This window comes from Numenius arquata, chromosome 2 (assembly GCF_964106895.1).
Source record: "Numenius arquata chromosome 2, bNumArq3.hap1.1, whole genome shotgun sequence".
NCBI lineage: Eukaryota > Metazoa > Chordata > Aves > Charadriiformes > Scolopacidae > Numenius > Numenius arquata.
In genome coordinates, this window is record NC_133577.1 from 91009469 (window position 1) to 91028700 (window position 19232).

Genomic DNA, 19232 nt, shown 5'->3' on the forward strand with positions numbered 1-19232 from the left:
ACTGCAGAGCACTCTACAAATGCTAACTGAAGTTAGCTCGTGCCTCCAAAAAGCATTGCCTGACTCACCCGACTTTGCAGAGGTAGGTTGACGCTTGGGCAGGTAGACTCCGGTCTGGTAGACGCTTGGCATTGTTGAGGCAGGAAGGTAAAAGAAGCCACAGGGTAGTGTGGGAGGTCTCCCAGCCCTGACTGATAGTGCCCTGCAGTAACCATCATATCAGGGTTTCCTTTCTCTGAAATCCCTGTGTTTTCCTAACTTATTACCTTATACACATGAGATTTTACATAAAATCGAATAGGGAGTGAGCTTACAATAACTGAAATCAAGGTAGCAAAAGGAAATCCCAGGAGAAGTGAAAAATGAAATAACGATAAATCAAGCCTGGAACAAAAGTCAGTTTTATAGCGGTCCAAAGGGAGACACCGTTACACAGTTTCACCAAGGTGGTGCAATTAGCAGTGTGGATGGGAACTCCAGAGAAAAGCTAATGCCACCCACACACAGCTGACCCACTCCCTCCCCTCCCTGTTATTCCCCAAAGGGAAAGTCCAGTCTGCTCTCATCCCAGGGTTGCACAGTGGAATTTGAGGACAGGGGCCATGGCTCATGGTGGGAATTAGCTGCTCCTGGATGTTTCTTGGTTTCCGTTGTACTGTTGCATCGTGTCAGGGGAAGAAGGAGCTTATTCTTTCTTTCCAACTGATTCAGAAGAGTCCTAATCTTGGAACTATCGCTTGAAGAAGAAAAAATTCAGTGGGAACTTTTGGACTCTGAAGTGAACCCTGTGTCTGCCCACTCCCAGCAGTGGGTGATGATATCCGTTCCATAATAATGGTATCACATGGCGTTGTGAGGTACTGGGAAAAACCTGACTATGATATGCCGCTTACAGAGCATCCAACACAAGCAGTTATTCTGCCCCCATTGCCTCTATTTAGCTGCAGATATCACTATAAAAAAACCTCCCAAACCAGCCCAGGAGCAAAATCCTGCTTTACTGTAGGAGTAAATCCTGGGTGCTGTAGGAGTAACAGTCATATTTCCTGAAGCTCTGTGGCCATCTGGGGGGAGCCTGGTTCATGTCAGGATCTTGTGATAGATTGAACTGTGAAATTTTGCAGAGTGACTCTTTACCTTGGATCCCTGGATCCATCTTGTACCCTGGGTCCTGTCACTCTCTAGTGAAAGGCTGCCTGGGGGTTATGAGACGTGGTTGCTTGACTTCATGGGTAAGGACCGATGGTTTTGTAGATAGCTTGGACAAGTGGCCTTGGTGAAGCGTTGCTTTAGTAGCAGAGCTGGAGGGTCGTGTTCACAGTGTGGTTGTTAGCAACACAACCCAATCAAGGTTTGCAATGACCATCTGTACAGGGATGGGATATTTAATTTCCTTGCTCACCACCCTTTTCCACTGTGTCAAGTGTCTGTGGTTTTGACCACAGTTATGCTTGGAAAATATAGGAAAATATGGCTGTGAGGTTCGTATGGATGAACATATTCCCTTGAGAAATCACCACCGAAAAGGAAGCCATGGTGATGGTGGATGTCTTCTCAGTCCAGGCTAGGTTAGTCAGTCGTCACCCACCCCCAACACATCCCAAACCCACAGAGACAACCCTCATGTCTCTGTTTCTGAGACTCATTTTAGTCATTCCCACCTCAGTGAAGTTAATCCTGAAATTATGCTCCTAAGTGCTTTTGGTATTCCCCTCTTGGCTTTATTACTTCTTTCTTTTCCAGGAGCTGAGTTTAATCAGTGGCCTAAAATGAACTGTACCTATGGTATTATCTCATCTCACTTCCTAATCAACAGTAACCGGCACAACATCCTGACAGACAGACTCTCCTGCTGGGGACAGCCCCTGCTCTTGCACGGGCTGCGTCGCAGCTCTTTATATCGGAGAGAAAATGCGAGGCTGACAGTAGAACACAGTTTTAAAGCAGAGCTGCCAGAAGATAGGGTGCTATGGGGAGGAAAATGAAATATTGCTTGCCTCTGCCTTTGCGCAGCTGCTGTTTTCTATGATGTGTTGACTTAGGAAAGTCTTTCTTTGTGTAGTCCTCTTTCAGATGTTGCTTAAGTGCAAATATGGGCTGTTAGTTCAAATTTAGTAACAATCAGGATTGATGGAAAATCTCATACTAGGATGCGACAAAGAAATTCAATTACATACATACACTTGATTTCTATGCTAATAAGTCTTACAGTAGTGCTAAAGAAACTGCATTCTTGACTACAGTGGCAGCTGGGTTTTGTCACTGAATACTGTGTTGGCAGCATACTAATGACTCATTTCTGACTGCCGACAGCTTCTCGAATGACTTTGTACAGTGATTTAAAGCCTGGTGCCAAGCCCGCGGGAGTCACTGTGCCAGACGTGGGACCCATTTGAAGTCACTGGGAATTATGCTGGGGAGCGCAACAGGGCCAGGCTTTGGGCTAAAAAGCACTGCAATCAACTTCAGCGAGGCTGGGATCAGGCAAATGACCTGAATTTGCTTTCTCACCTGAGAAACAAGTGATATAAATAGGCTAAATTTGTGTTTGCGGTTGGGTTGAAAATGGTCCTTTTTTGGGTTTTTTTTTGCTAAGGCAGGAAAGGGGAGATTGAAGGAGGTTATTGTATTTAAATTACAAAAGGTGATATAAAGCTGCAATTCACAGAAAACCTCTCTTTCTCCCAAGGAATGTGAAGATGGTGACATGGGCAGCCATAAAGCCTCCCTGTCCTGGACTTGCCATTTTATCCAGTGTATGAGGGGTGTGCAGGCATGTGCTGTGGAGGTGAGATGGTAAGTTTCTCAAATATTGCCTTATTTGTGCTCACAAGGAGTCAGTAAACATATAGGGATCGAGGGAAAGGCACGTCAGCAACTGCTGGTCGGTTGGATTTTCCCTCCTGGCCTCTTCCCAGGGCAACAGCCTGGCAATGTCTCCATCTTTTCGATACTCACAGTTCATAACTGCACCTTCTTGTCCCCTAAAAGACAAAACAGCTCTGATATGAGAAGATACAGGCCCCTGGAAGCCAGCTTACACCTCAAAGGGGCCCAAACACAAGATTGGAGCAAGATGTTCCAGTTCAATATGACTGCACTTCTTTTTTAAAGGGTAATTAATACACCCACCTAACTCTGTGTCCAGCTGCCTTGGTGGTACAAAGCAGCAATAACAATGAAACGAGGCCAGCACCACCTGCAATTCTCAGAGCAGTGTGTAGTTTGAAGGAGAGATGTCTTTGTATATTCCTTTTCTTGGCGTATGCCTTGTGCATCTCTTAAGGGGAAGAAAAATACAGGCACGAATGCCTGGGAGGCAGTGGGCAGCTCGAGTCCTCTTGCACTTTCAAAAGGGATACACAGCTTGGATTTTGGGCCCCCAAAATTAGAGTTTGATAATGATGGTTTGCTTTGTTTTGTACCATAACACAAATTCTCTTTCCTGGGGACTCCAGAAAAACTCCAAAGCATGTTTATTTCCCACAGGTATATGTACTGAGAAGTAATTTATTCAAGACCTGGACCCAGATAATTTTTTGTTTGTTTGTTTGTTCTTTGAAGACTTACTGCTAATTACTGCATCTGACTCTTTCATGTTGTAAATACAGGAGCCTCGTAGCTCCTAGAGCTAACTGATGCAAAACTAGTGGGCACCCTGGCTCACTGGAGTCCGTTCCTGAGATGGACACTGTCTCTTGAGCATGGTTTGTGCTGCATTGGTTAGCTAGCTCTCCTGGGGCTGGACCTCACCTGTGTGTTGCATGGCTACGGTAAACCATGTATTGACGCAGAAGATAAATCATAGAATCATAGAATCGTCTAGGTTGGAAGAGACCCTTGGGATCATCGAGTCCAACCATACTATCCTAGTACCCACCCAGTGTTCACAAGGTGCCTCTCAAACAACTCATCACACTGGAAGGCTCTCGCTCCAGCACTGCTTTGGGATGCTAACATATCCCCTTGCACCCCAGTGAAGACAGATGCCTGAATGTGGGTGGGGTTGTGAATGTGCCCCGGTCCCTGGTGGGATCTGAGAATATCCTCGCTCCATGGAGAAACGAAGGCCTCCAGTGCAGAGCGATTTTGGAGGGACCAGTCGGCGCACACCAGCCGGCTGTGCCGGGGAGCGCCAGCTGCCATCTGCTTCCGCTGGGGCTGTGGCATCAGCTGCCCAGGAGACAGCATCGGCGCTCACGTTCAAGGCAAACACGGGCTTTTGTTTTGGAAAGCAAATAACCTTATCTCAGGGAAACTCCGTTTCGCACAGCTATTTGAACCAAACAGGAAGTCTGTGGTTTTTTACTTTGGTATTAAAATGAGCATTTTGGCTGCTTTTTTCTGCATGTTCCATGCATTAGTGAAATCTCCAAGCATAATATTTTTTTAAAAAGAAATTTTCCCCTAGGTTCACGCTGTTCCGTTATATTTACATAATTGTAATTATGTGTACTTATATTACTCTCTCTCTATATATACACATATAATTATATTAGTGCATAGATATATTTATATACACTTCTAGTTATTCATACCAGTAGACAGACCTGCAGTATTTGCCCCCTTACATTAAAACTAATCACATCGGAAATCTGTAGGCGCAGAACATCTCTGCAGGTTCGTAGCTGACGCTGATAAAGGAAACAAAGGGGAAGGGAGAAGGCAAAAAGAAGGAAAAAAACCCAAACGCATCCCAGAAATCTCTGCATGAAATTTGTTGCCTTCAACAAAAGGCACCAGAGCTGCGATGGTGACTCAGAGGCGAGCTGCAGAAGACAAGGCTCTGGCTGAGAATGGATAACCAAGCTGAGACAGGCGGGAGCGGGCTGGAAATGTCCGGAGGCGAGATGAGTGCAGCGCTATAGCAAGAATTGGCTGCTCTGGGGCCATCGGGGTGGCTCCTCGGTGGGGGATGCTTTGGAAGCAGGAAATAGATCTCATATGTTGGAAAGGGGGAATTTCCAAAAGAACGATTTTCCTCCTACTCACCCCTGTAGAAAGGTGGCTGTGCACCTTCCCCAGCTGAAGCCGTAGGCTAAAAGCTACCGCTGAAGTCACAGAAGACAGGATTAGGTATGACAGGAGTGTCAGTGGTTTGTACAGCTTGAAAAGTGCAGAGCAGCGCTTCAAGGAGTAAAACTAAGCAGAGAAAATAATAACAGAAGCTTTATGGGTTTTTTAATTCCTAGCAATTTTCCAGTGAATCCTTTGGCATTTTGGCTTTATTAGATTTTAAAGCTAATTTTCCATTAACCTGAGTTAAAATTGCTGCAGGATAGCTGCAGGCTCAGAAAGTCAGTTCTGCTAGTCCACATTTGTGGTATTCTTATATTTCAGCAGGCTACAAAAATGCCACCTTTTCTGGTGTTTCTCTGCGGAAAGATTTGGGAGTCATTACAATCCATCAGCAATTGCTCTTCCTTCCCCAACACATGTGGAGATCAGTCATGCCCTCTAAGCACCTGTATTTCACAAAAACAACAGTAAAATCACTGCTTGTCAATCTGAACGCTAGTATTTTAGGGCAGGGCTGGTAGTGTATTTGCTCAATGCTTCTGTTACGAACTTCTGTTGTAAACTACTAATGGCTGTGCCAGATACACCCATCAGACATGAAATTTCTCATGTTGAGTATCTGTCTGAAGCTGATTTTTCATTTTTAAATTGCTGCCAAAGTAGTTCCACTGTTTTCAAGAGTGGAACCGGAGATTAATGCGTTATTTTGCCTCTGTTAAAACATCCTGGCAGAATTGTATACCTGTGCAGGTGAGGCACACAGAGGCCCACCACTGGCCAGTGTTTGGCACCTCAGGGTCCTTTTACTGCTGGCAAATGCCAGAAGTACCCAGATATGTGCCAGCACAAAGCATCTCACCCCGGCTCTGGGTTCAAGCGAGAGGATGGCAAACATGCTGCTGCCAGCTCTCCTGTCAGCTCAAGTGGCAGAGATCCCTTCATTTGAACTCTTGACTCCCCCCTGGAAGGTCTCCCTGGAACCACACACAGCACAATTTGTGGCCAGGGAAGGGGCTGGATTCCTGTTTTTTGACCCCAGAAGATGGCAAGCAGTTGTGTTTTAAGAGTGCCAGGTTTGCAAAGTCTGGGTAGCCTTGCTGCAGCCTCCTGGGACACTCTGATAGAGCCTTTAATTACATGGTCACGCGGTGTTTTCTCCCCCCAGGACTCCTGTGTCTTTCAGGACTCAGGATGGCTGGTGCTTTTCTAATGAGCAGCTGTTCAATATTTGGTTTTCTCCTCTTTTCACAGCGTGTGGTTCTAGGGACATCATTCAAGCTCTGCTATGAATACAGTATTATTCATTTCTTTGTAAGCTTTTTTTTCTCTGCAGTGTTCCTTGCTTAATACCTCTGTGCTTTACAAATGTAATTTTGCAAGACTCAGGTGAAAAAAGGAGAGGAGAAACAGGGAGTAAGGCAAAAAAAAAAAAAAACCGCTTCACATTAATGTGAAAAAAAATGCAAAATGCAAAGAAAACCCAAAACCACTCACATTAATGTGAGGGGACTTGATTTCAGATAAATGCCTTGCAAAGTAAATATACAAATAAATCTAAACATTTAGCTGTTTATCTAATTGTAAGTCTGTGGGGAAGAGCATACACTGGGGTGCACGTGCTGGCAGCAAGAGGGCTGCATGAAACTGCAGTGCTGGTGGGTGAGGGGGCTCTGCAGCCCCTGCCCTGCCCCTCGGATGGGGCACCGGCCGCGCTGCGAGGTGACAGTGGGTGGTTTCCAACTCCCTTTACCTGCTCTCTTCCCACCCGTAAACCTGGCATGTTGTAGCTAATTCCGGATCTTCACAAGGGTGAGCAGGAACGAGGTGACAAGCGTAATACGTTCAGCAATTTATGGCTGCTCGTGCAGCGCATGCTAATAAAGCCAATGGTATTGGAAGTTGTGTGCTGGGAACACTTGGATTAGGCTGTTCAAAACGGGCTGCTTAACCTAATCTACTCATTGTCATCGAGCTTTAAAATTAACAAGTTCTCGCAGTTCGCAAAACTGAATTGGAAGTGTTTTAATTTTGTTTTGGCTGAGGTCCAAGAACTGTTTGAAGGGTGGAGTTGCAGAGAGCAGTACTGACTGACTGGCTCCAGGTGACTGCTGTGCAAATTAAGCTCCTGAAGGTAGATCAGGTCACCAGCAGTAGCTGGCAATCACTTAGTACAATCACGACTTAGGTCTGGTTTTCAGAGTTTGTTCAAACAAAGCAAACACGTGTCGATTCAAGCAAGTTTGCAGTATGAGGCTGCAGACACTCTCTCAGGTCTTCATGCATTCACTCACTCGGTCTTCACAGATTTGCCTTCAGGAATTCCAGGCCCCTGAGATCAGACTAGGGGAAAGTCTGGAGCAATGATTTACCTTTGTTGGCAGAGGATAGGATTAGGGAACATTTAAAGGGACTGGACGCACACAAGTCCATGGGACTTGTTGGGATTCATCCATGAGCGCTGAGAGAGCTGCCAATGTCATTGCGAGGCCACTCTCAATCATCTTTGAAGGGTCATGGCAGTTGGGGGAGATTTCTGAGGACTGAAAGAAAGCAAATGTCCCTTCTTCAAGAAGGGAAAGAAGGAAGATGCAGGGAACTACAGGCAAGTCAGCCTTGCCTTGATCCCTGGGAAGATGATGGAGCAAATCCTTCTGGGAATCATTGGCAAATGTATGGAGGACAAGAGAGTGATTGGAAGAAGGGAGCATGGATTTACAAAGGGAAGATCATGCCTGACCATCCCAGTAACCTTCTACAGTGAACTGACTGGCTTGGTGGATGAGCAGAGTGCAGTATGTTGTTTACCTTGACTTTAGCAAGGCTTTCATCACTGTCTCCCGTAAAATTCTCATAGACAAATAAATGGATGAAGTACAGGCTACATAAAAGGACAGTGATGAAGGGATGGAACTATACAGCCTCCAGAGGCCACTTCCAACCTCAACTGTTCCATGGTTCTGAAACAGGTGCAGGCTTTGGTCGCCCAACTTAATACTTGTGATTGACTATATTTGCTTTTCAACAGGCATGTTTTAAAATTTAAAATACCTTTCTGAGTGCATTCAGGGTAGTTAGAGGAGTTGCCTCAGGTGCCACTAAAGTTTACTTTGAGAAGAGGCTTTTTCCCTTGATGGAAATGATGATAAAACCTCAAGTGAAAGATGAGGGCAGATAACATCATCAGTCATTGGCAGAGCAGCCCTCTCCTGCACCCAAGCCTAGCAGCTGTCTTTCAGGCTGCAGCACCCTAGGCTGTTATCCTCCCTGAAAAGCCAGGGTGGTGTCTGCATGAGAGCACCCTCCAGCCACCTCCCATGGGGACAGGTACTGCTCAAAGCTGCTTGTAGCTCTGCGCTTCCTCATGAACACTGGCTGCTGGGCTGCATGCAGGCTGGGAACTGGGTCAAACCTGATCTCCCTTCATGTGCCATGCAGCGCTCCAGGTGAGCTCAAGTGAGATGGAGGTGTTTGTCCGGCTCAGGGGAGGCTGAGGGTCTTCCCTCTTTTTTGTGCGGGGAGAAAGCAGCCAGCACGCATCCACCCACGGCATGGGCTGCAGCAGCTGGGAAGCTGCTCGCTTGAGGCATCATCCCCCAGGACTGAACTTTTCTTACTATCCATAAAGCGTAGACAAGCAAGGTGAGATTAGAAAACTGCTGAAGAGGAATGGGAAGCCCAGCTAGAGCTGAGAGGCGAAGGTCTGAGCGGATATCTGCACCCCGGCGGCGGGCTGTTGGCTTTTCTCCCCAGCTGTGATAGAAAGAGAGATGTGAGCGGGAGCTTCACGGGATGATGGTTACTATGGCTACCCCCACACCGTCCATCCAGGCATCCATCTGCTTGGCTCACAGGGCTGGAAAAGATACACTGCTGCTTTTGAAAGCTGATGGTAATCTATCCTCGCCGGCTGGACAGGGATGATATCCTCCTCTGAGATCAATTTTGCCCAGCGTTTTTTAAGCTATGAAAACCGTTCTAACAGCAAAGTCATGTTGACAAAGAGGGTGTTGTTTCCTTTCAATAGCTATCTTATTGTTACCGAAGAAGGGGTACAATGATAATGGAGAGGTACCAGTAGGTCCCCAGTACACTGAAACGCCCACCACCTTCAGTGGGCATTTAACCCTTCAGATTTATATGGGAGATTGCGTGCTCCTGCCAGCACGCCGTGGTGCTGGTTTGACACATTCACAGAGTAAAGGGAATGGAAGTTGGAAATGCAGAGACTACTCTCTGTAATTGTTTGTTCATGAGCCTTTTGTATGGCCACATAAAGAAACAGTCATATAAGTATTGTGGAATGGACTTGGTTTCCTTCTGCAGTAAATACTTGTTGCTCTGCATAGTTTTGCTGGCAAGTGGGACCCCTGTGAAAAAGTGCCACATATTGTGAATGGCAATATCGTGCACTGATCTTGCAGTAGATGTTTTAGGAAAGCTGAGCTAGGAAATATTTTTTGAGATGAGTTTGCTTAAATTAAAAAAGAAAAAAAATCTCTTTGCTGGTGAGATGGTCAGATAGAGTTTACATATTATTCCATTCCAGTAACCCTCTGTATGAAGACGGTCTTTCATTTAGAGACTGGTCTGGGATGAAAATTATTCTGCCAAATGTTAATTTCCTTGCTCCTGGACAGGTTCTTAGTACTCACCATTCAGTACTGCTGTGATTGTCACATTAACTATTTTATATGGCTATTCCTCTTTGGAATAGTCTTGCAAAAGCAGAATTCCTGATGGACACACAGTAGACATCTGTGGACTATATGGGGACCACATTGCACTGTGCAGGTAAATATGAAAACACAAATATGTATATACTGTAGACTTATCATAGAATCATAGAACCATAGAATGGTTAGAGTTGGAAGGGACCTTAAAGATCATCTAGTTCCAACCCCCCTGCCATGGGCAGGGACACCTCCCACTAGAGCAGGTTGCTCAAAGCCCCATCCAGCCTGGCCTTGAACACTTCCAGGGATGGGGCATCCACAACTTCCCTGGGCAACCTGTTCCAGTGCTTCACCATCCTCACAGTAAAGAATTTCCTCCTAATATCTAATCTAAATCTCCCCTCTTCCAATTTAAAACCATTACCCCTTGTCCTGCCACTACACTTCCTGACAAAGAACCCCTCTCCAGCTCTCCTGTAGGCTCCCTTCAGATATTGGAAGGCTGCTATGAGGTTTCCCCGGAGCCTTCTCTTCTCCAGGCTGAACAACCCCAGCTCTCTCAGCCTGTCTTCATAGGGGAGGTGCTCCATCCCTCTGATCATCTTCGTGGCCCTCCGCTGGACCTGTTCCAAAAGGTCCATGTCCTTCCTGTGTTGAGGACTCTAAAGTTGAACACAGTATTCCAGGTGGGGTCTCACGAGCGCAGAGTAGAGGGGTAGAGTCACCTCCTGCGACCCGCTGGCCACACTCCTCTTGATGCAGCCCAGGATGTGGTTGGCTTTCTGGGCTGCCAGCGCACATTGCCGGCTCATGTTGAGCTTCTCATCCACGAGCACCCCCAAGTCCTTCTCCTCAGGGCTGTTCTCCAGCCGTTCTCCGCCCAACCTGTATTTGTGCCTGGGATTGCCACGTCCCAGGTGCAGGACCCTGCACTTGGCCTGGTTGAACTTCATGTGATTTGCACGAGCCCATCTCTCAAGCCTGTCCAGGTCCCTCTGGATGGCATCCCTTCCCTCCAGTGTGTCGACCGCGCCACCGAGCTTGGTGTCATCGGCAAACTTGCTGAGGGTGCACTCTATCCCACTGTCCATGTCTCCAACAAAGATATTGAACAGCACTGGTCCCAGTACTGACCCCTGAGGAACTCCACTTGTCACTGGCTTCCACTTGGACATTGAACCATTGACCACAACCCTCTGAGTGCGACCATCCAGCCAGTTCCTTATCCACTGAGTGGTCCATCCATTGAACCCATGACTTTCCAATTTTGAGACCAGGATGTTGTGCGGGACAGTGTCAAACACTTTGCATAAGTCCAGGTAGATGACGTCTGTTGCTCTGCCCTTGTCCACCAAGCCTGTGGCAGTATCGTAAAAGGCCACCAAATTTGTCAGGCACGATTTGCCCTTGGTGAAGCCATGCTGGCTGTCTCCAATCACCTCTTTATTTTCCATGTGCCTTAGCAGAGATTCCAGGAGGACCTGCTCCATGATCTTGCCAGGTACGGAGGTGAGGCTGATCATGGCTTATCATGTGCATATTGTATACATCCTCTTGAATTGTATGCCTTGAATGCAGAGTGCTGTTTTGTTTACCTCTCTGAGTGTCACTGATGTGAAACACAGTGGTAGTTTCTTCCTCCCGTTGTCACTGTGCATTGGGATGGCTGGGGTCTCCAGGAAGCTGAAATCAGGTTCTCTGTTTCCTGGTAGCTTTGTCACACAGAAGAAGCAATCATTTCACAAGTCAGTAATTTGTCTTATCATTTGCTTCCTGCCAGCTTTATCTAAGCCCTCTGTCTTCCAGCAAACTGGAGTCTGTTACACTGTCAAGACGGGCTCTCCAGCCCTGACTGATAAAGGTGTAGACTCTGGGACTTACAAATGGTTTTAGCTGGAAAGGCTTTGTTATCAAGGCAAGTAGGATCTAATGTGGTGACAGCAAATAACAATCCACATCCTGAAATGTGGATGGACAGAAATGTGCGTATGCATATTTTTTGGCCACAAAAATGATCAGAGGGAATGGAGCACCTCTCCTATGAAGAATGGCTGAGGGAGTTGGGATTGTTCAGCCAGGAGAAAAGAAGGCTCTAGTGAGACCTTATTGTGGCTTTTCAGTACTTAAAAGCGGCTGATAAGAAAGATGGGGACAGACTTTTCAGTAGGACCTGTAGTGATAAGACAAGGGGTAATGGTTTAAAACTAAAGGAGGGTAGATTCAGACTAGATATAAGGAAGAATTTTTTTATGATGAGGGTGGTGAAACACTGGATTGAATAGATTGCCCAGAGAGATGAGGGATGTGCCATCCCTGGAAAGATTCAAGGTCAGATTGAATGAGGCTCTGAGCAATCTTATCTAGTTGAAGATGTCCCTGCTCATTGCATGGGGGCTTGAACTAGGTGACCTTTAAAGGTCCCTTCCAATATAAATCATTCTATGATTCTATGATTCTATGTATGTTTTAAGTATACAGATTCATTTCTGTTTGTCAGCGTAAGTCCATTAAAACAGTTTCCTTGCCTGATCTTTGGTGTAGCAGAAGCTGGGCTGCAGGCAGTATTGCCTTTCTAGGGGAGAGTAGATTTGAGTCCCTAATCTTGCAGCCTCATTCTGATTGTTTGGGGGTGCTGAATGGCAAGGTGAACAGTGTGCCCTTCCTACAGCCCGTTCTTCATATTCCAACTTGCCTGTTGACTTGTTCAGTATATGTAAAGGGGTTAGAATACATTAACATTATTTTCAGATGTCTGATTTTTGACTTGGAAAATTGTTGGTTTCAGCTTCTCTGCCAGATGGCTGAGGAAAGAGCAGCCTGTTCTTTGTGCTAAATGTTTGTGTGAGAATCTGAGGAAGCAGAGTTCAATTAGCATAAAAAGCCATTGTGGTCTTCCAAAATTTGGGAATGGGAAGTCAGTGAAACAGAATGAGCAATCACCTGCCTAAAATAAAATTAACTGCAGCTATAAATCATAACAGTTCAGTTAATGGTACCTAGCTGAGTCCATGAGCCTCAGAAGTGATTAGCCATCATGGATGACAGAAATGAAGCACCATTCTGGCTCTGATGTTAGACATCTTGACTCCATTGTCTATATGAGAAATATTACAGCAAGCCTTCAGGAAACACATCTTCTACTGCATTAATCCAACTTCTGTCCTGGAAGCTCTTGGGGAAAATCAACAGGAAAAGGCATCCTGAACTGCAAGATCCACATCCACTTGAATCCAAATCTAATCTACTCAGGACATAAGTGCATGCTTTTGACCTGAAAATGTGATGCCCTCGACCAAAGTTTCTTCCACTCTTTACGACCTCCCACAAAATTTATTTGTGATAATCAGGAGTGGATTTACTGGAGGGAGGATGGAGAGTTGCACCCTATGCTCCCTATATATTGGGTGCAATCTGGGCTCGTGTGTGTGGAGGGTTGGGCTGTGTAAAGGGCCGCTGGAGGATGACTTCGCACTTTGGCCTTTTTGCTCCCCAAGACTCCAAAAGAAGGACTTTCATCACTACTCTGCCTCCCAAAGGCTGTGGGGGCTGAGCTTTAGAAGAGATCCAGTCTGGAGAGAGGCATTGGGCAGGGGGTGCCTCCAAGAGGAGCATGGTGTTGTTGAGGGATAGGTGTAGAGGTGTGCTAAGGGGTAGATACAGAGGCTGCTGTCTCTACTGCCATCAGAACAGCATGCCATGCCTGTGTCCGGGCTTACAGTTACATCCGACTCTGCAATATTGTTTGGCTTTTTAGAGGTATGGAAAATCTGTGTGCAGTGTCCCCCAGGCCTCCTCTTACTGTTTTAGCTCAGAGGATACAAAATCTGTTCCTCTCTACCTATTCCAGATTCACACTCAACAGCACCAGTACTGCTTTGCCCCTTTCCTCTTCCCAAAACATGATGGGGTTTGCCAGCCTTCCCCTGAACACTCACACTCACGTACACACCAGAACCCAAAGCTTCACCACAAACATTTCAATGGAGACACTGTTCTAGGGATATCCCACAGGGAATATATTTCTGTTGACCTTTAGCATATCTCACAAGCTTTCCCGGGTTTTGCAAAACTATGAAGGGAATGTGCTACGCACAGAGCAATTTGAAACAATACAGTTGTCTCCTTTTTAAAGGCAGGAAGTGAAAATGCAATTTTGACTCCCCTGCAATTTCCAGTGAAGGTAGGGATCGTGTAACGGCATTAGCTGGAATTTAACCACGGTTAATGTAAACATCTCCATGCACTAGATAAAAAGCTGTTTGATTTCCAATAACACAAGTAAATAACATTGGGAGCATTAGACCAGCTGAAATGCAAACCCATTGGAGCACTCATTGCGTAGATGCAGAGGGAGATAGGGGAGAGTTAACCAGGAGAGGGGAATGGGCACTAGTCTGCATGGGACTGTGCTGCCTGTTGTGGTAGAAAAGAGCCACACAGGCCTTTGGTTCCCCATTTGGATCATGGCTGGAACAAGCTCTAGTGAGAAAAAGTCCCTCGCCTGAGGGACTTTTAGAAAAACCAGGAGAAACACAGTTGCTGAGGATTACCATCACTTTGCTTTTAAGGTTGGGCCCCTGGGACATAGGTTAAATAACTTGCCCAAGGTAACAAATAAGCCTGGAAAAAAGCCCAGCAACCAAAACCTGTCCCTGTTCTGCTGGGATGTGTGTGCTCTGAGCCTTGGCCAGGCCATGGTGTTCTGCCCTGGAAGGTCAATGAGCACATGCAGCTCTGACGCTGAAGAGGGAGTGGGTAAAAGAGTGAACCCGTTTTGTTTATGTTATGTATTTAGCACTCATTTAACTGGGAAATTACTCTTGAGATTAACAGTATCCAGTGCGTGTGAGTTGTTGAGGGAATGGGCACCAAACTTCACTTTAATGCTCAATAAAAAAGGAGTAAGAAGTTTCCCCATGACATTGCAGTATATTGCGGTCCGGCCATCTTCTGTAGTTACCAACCAGACCAATTCCCCTGTTGTTTCTCTTTTGTTTGGGCCAGTCTATTAGCTGGGGTAAATTGGTGTGATGTACACAGATCTGAAACGCTTCTTCAGAGCCACAGCTGGCAGGAAAACTGAAAAAGAGAAAGGGCTGAAGTTCCTGTAGAGGAGGAACAATTCAGCTGTGTCTTTAGACACATAATTTATTGGAGTATTGTTCTTCTCTCCACGGGAGCCCCACTTCACCACGCTTCAACTCTGGACACGTCAGCTGAAGGTTTGGGTCATTCCTTGGCTCTGGTTACCTTTGTGAATGAGTGTTGAAAACTTCTGAAAGTCAGATAGAGTGTGTTGGTGCTTATATAAAAATCAGACCTAACTTTACATCTCAGAAATAAATCCATAAATGTCTGTAATCTTATTCTGCTAACCCATTTCATGTTGGGGGGAGGCAAGAAAGAAAATAAATATCCCTTCTAAGTTTTCCTTTGTTTTTTTTTAAATTTTCTCTCTGAAATACAAAATCAATAAGGAAAACACAAGGCAAAGCCTTGCAGAAAAAAATTTAAATAATTTGCATCATTTCTTAGGGTGCTGGAAAGCCCTGGCTGCCCAAAAGCTGCTGTCTGGAGGAGGAGTCCAAGATAGAGCATTTTATCAAGCAAGTATTTTTCTAGATTTCAATTCATCCCTTAACTCCCTGATATTCCCTTTCTGATATGTGATTTATGCCCCCGTACATCACTCTGAATTTTGGCATAGTGTTTCTTTTCCTCCTGTGCAAGTTTTAGTCTCTTCTTTTATAAATACAATCTTCTGATTTATAAAAATCAGTTTTAAAGTAGACTTTGGGCCCCATTTTTAGGCATTTCAAGGTCAGATGTTCGATCCCCTTGGAAGCAGAGGGGATTACACATGAGCGGAGACATCTGTTCATGTGTGAGCAGCCACACCTGGTGTCTTCAAGCTGCCTCATGCCCGGGCCTCCGTGGGGTTCTCAAATCATCTCCTCCATGGCCTGTCTCATGTTCCAGGCCTGATTTTTTTCTATTTAATTTTTTTTTTAAAAAGTCATTCTCAGTGCATATCTGCCAGGTCAGCCCTCACAGAGAAGACAGCTAGGAATGAGACTGGCTGTGCCTTTCCGCTTGGCCCATTGTACTGGTTAAAGCAATGTACTGGGACATGTGCAGCCAAGGTATTCTGCCCTGTTTGAAGCACAGGTCATCATCCTGTTGGCAATCTGCCCTACACAAGGCTTTGGTATAATTTTGAAGTGTGTTGACCTGAACACTGCTGATCAGATCTCTTACTTTGAATGATACACTGCATTGTGGGCTTGACACTGCCTTTCTCCTTCAAGTCCCAGCCGAATCTCCCCGCATCCCTGTGGTGAAGGATGCTGCCCTGGGCTTTCACTGCAAAGCACTGATGGAGCCTAATCACGTATTTCCAGGAGTGCCACCTCTCCCCATAGCATCTGGCAGCCTGCCTGGCTTAGCTGTCTTCTGCAGATCTCACTATTAGGTACTGCAATCTCACTGCATGTTGTTGAGGAATACCTCACATCTTTGGGCTTTGGGGATGCCTGCTGTACAGTCGAGTGCCTTGAAATTAGGAAGTGCAGTGCTGAAAGTGGCAACACTCAAAAATCCCCTGTGAGTCCTGCCTCTGGATTTTTATTGCCCTTGAAAAATGCTCCTGTTGACGGCTACAGTAACGGCTCCTTCCTTTTCAACATCTCACAGGAAGAAGTGACATCTTGTCTCCAAAGCCTCACACTGTACCTGACCGTCTTTACAATCCATAACTTGAGGAAACTCTGAATCAGTCTCTTCAAGTGATGAGCTTACACCCTGGAGTACGATTAACACAGCACTGTTTGCTTGAATAGCTGCTGAAGTTATTAATAGTCTTAAAAAACATCCTGGAAATTCTTTTCGGTCCATTCTTAGTACTCGTTGACCTCAAACTGGCAACCACATGAAAAAATGTTGGGAGGGGAAGCACGGATTAATACAAGAAAATAGAAACCACATGGCAGAGGGAGGGAAGATCAACAAGGCAGTATTACTGAAACAGAGGGCTCCTTCTCATTTCTCCTCCCACCTCTTCTCCTCCTCAGCATTTTTGATCAGGGATTGCTCTTTTCTAACTGTTGTTATTTCTTATTTCTGTAAAAAGGTGAGTCTGTCCTGTTGGCTTGTCTTTCTCCAAGCAATAACCCAGCAGAGATGATACTTTTGACTATTATTAACTATTGCCACTGTTAATTATAAGGAAGGTCTGTCTGATCCTTTGTGTTATTCTTAGATGTCTCATCCCCTCCATTGTGCCTTGTCAGTAGGTTTCAGGGGGATTTGGGGGCATGTTGGTATCTTGAAGAACTGGGCCTGAATAAAGAGAGGCACATTGCATCTAATCCTGTCAAAAGACTTAGAAATGATATTTTGCATTATGAAAGCTGCACATTTGTACTATAATTGAGTAGTAATAATGATAGCTTAACTAATAAAGATGGGATTTCAAAACACATTTTTCTTTCGCGGCTCAGCCTATAATTCTTAAATGGCTCCCTGCCAAAGCTTTGAAAGCCAAAGATTATTATTTGTCAGCCATTAGAAATTGTGTGTTAAAAGTCTAATCTCCTGTGTTTTGTGCTGTGTGTACTACAGAGCTAACAGGGCTACAGAAATATTTCTGCAGAAATATTGTTTTGGAGGTTTTGCACGTATTGTATAACTGCTGGGAGTTTGTTGGTGCAGCTCATAAAGCAGCTGGAAATGGCTGTTTTAGCATGCATTTAGAATATGGTTGCCTGGCTGGGCAGTAGAGAGGCAGGTATAGTCCTTATGTAGTGCAAGGATGGACAGTTGAGCTGCCAGCACCACATTATGTGACATTAAGGTATAGCCCATACCAGGAAATGATAAAACTGCCCCATCCTCTGTGCAGTCCTCACTTCCTTTCAGTACTGCTGTCTCTTGTTAGTGAACGGATCAAGCTAGTGCTAGTAATTTCCTCATACTACTTTGTAGGTGCATCTTTAAACAAATGATGGAGCTCTGATACTGACCTCAGCTTCTCGCAACAGTCTCCTCGCATGTTTTCAGATTTACGAGTCCGGTGATCCAGCAGGCTCGTGATGGCCGTTTTGATACTGTGCTTTGTTCCTCACATATTTCAATAATTAGACGTTTGATAGCATTGCTTTACAGAAGTATGACTCTCATAGTCTGAGAATCCTCTTTTATCCTGTGTTGTCTTCCTTTTACCCCTCCAGAGAAACACAACAAACACGCCCTGCCACCTTTTCCACCTTGTCTTCAGCCTTTGTAGTAGTGCATGTGTCACCTCTCTCCCTGCTTTTGTTACACTCTGTAGCAGTATGCAGTCAGTGTATTTGTATACATTCTTGACTTACAGGGAAGCTTTATCATAATGATGTCATTTGTTTTGTCATGTGACCAAAAGAGGAACCTTCTTGGGTGTTAACTTGTCAGTATTGGCAGACTGGTCTCTCTGGAAAAATACTGCTCTGAGTTCACTAATGTAAAAAAAAAGGCAAATTGAACAGGTGAGGGAAAAAGTACCCTTTTAGATTTGTTTCATGATTTTTCTCCGCAGTCCAACTTACTGTTTGCACTATCTTAAAAGTGTGAAAATATCTTTTTATCTTCCAGTGACTTCACATTTTAAGAGAAAGTATGGTCTTTATAATGAATTCTTGATCTTTTCCATGGTCTTTTAATATATCAAGCAAAAACCAGAAAAGAATACAATAAAGAAACCAGTTCAGGCCTAAGGTGATCCAAAGAACACAAAGATTGAACCACAGGTTAAATATGAAGAGGATAATGAGGTCTCGCTCCTTTCTCTGAAAACCAAATATACAGGAAACAAGGAAACATCCAGCACTATTAGATATGTCAGCACTTGCTTCAATTCTGAATTGTGCACGTTTCTGGAGCATGCGCAAGCAGCAAGGACACAGGAGGTGAACCTAACCAAGCCAGAGGCAGAAGAACATGTAGATCCTTTTCTGAGGATTTGCTTTATTTTCATAGAAACTCACATTACTGACCTCGATCGCCTGAGCTTGTGCTTGCCCAGTTGATTGGAGGATGCATTTTTCTCTTTTTTTCCAACTTTGCTGCATAAACCAAACAGCTCTACTCAGGATCAATTTCCTTTGCTAAAGAGAATTAGTTGCTGTTTTCTGTGCCACCAATATAGCCAAACATTTGCCAACATTGCTAGCAGAGGTCTTAAGAAATCACCCCAGAAGTTGTCATCAGAGAAAAGTGGAGATGTCTGAGTTTATGCAGGCTTTGCATTTCTGTAGATGGTCTGACTTCTTTTGATTTGATCTTCCCCTGAATGATGGTGATAGACCTTGCATTTCGGATCACCAGGCACCTTCATACAAAAACAGTTGAAGGCAGTGGGTCTCCAACCCTTAGCTTTGGTTTCCTTTGGAACTAGACACCCCTGTTTCTAAGTAAGTACTGGTTTACTATGTTGAGGTTCATTTTTTGCCTTATAAAAATAAAAAATATTTGACAATGACTTGTGATCCTTATGGGTTTCCCCTA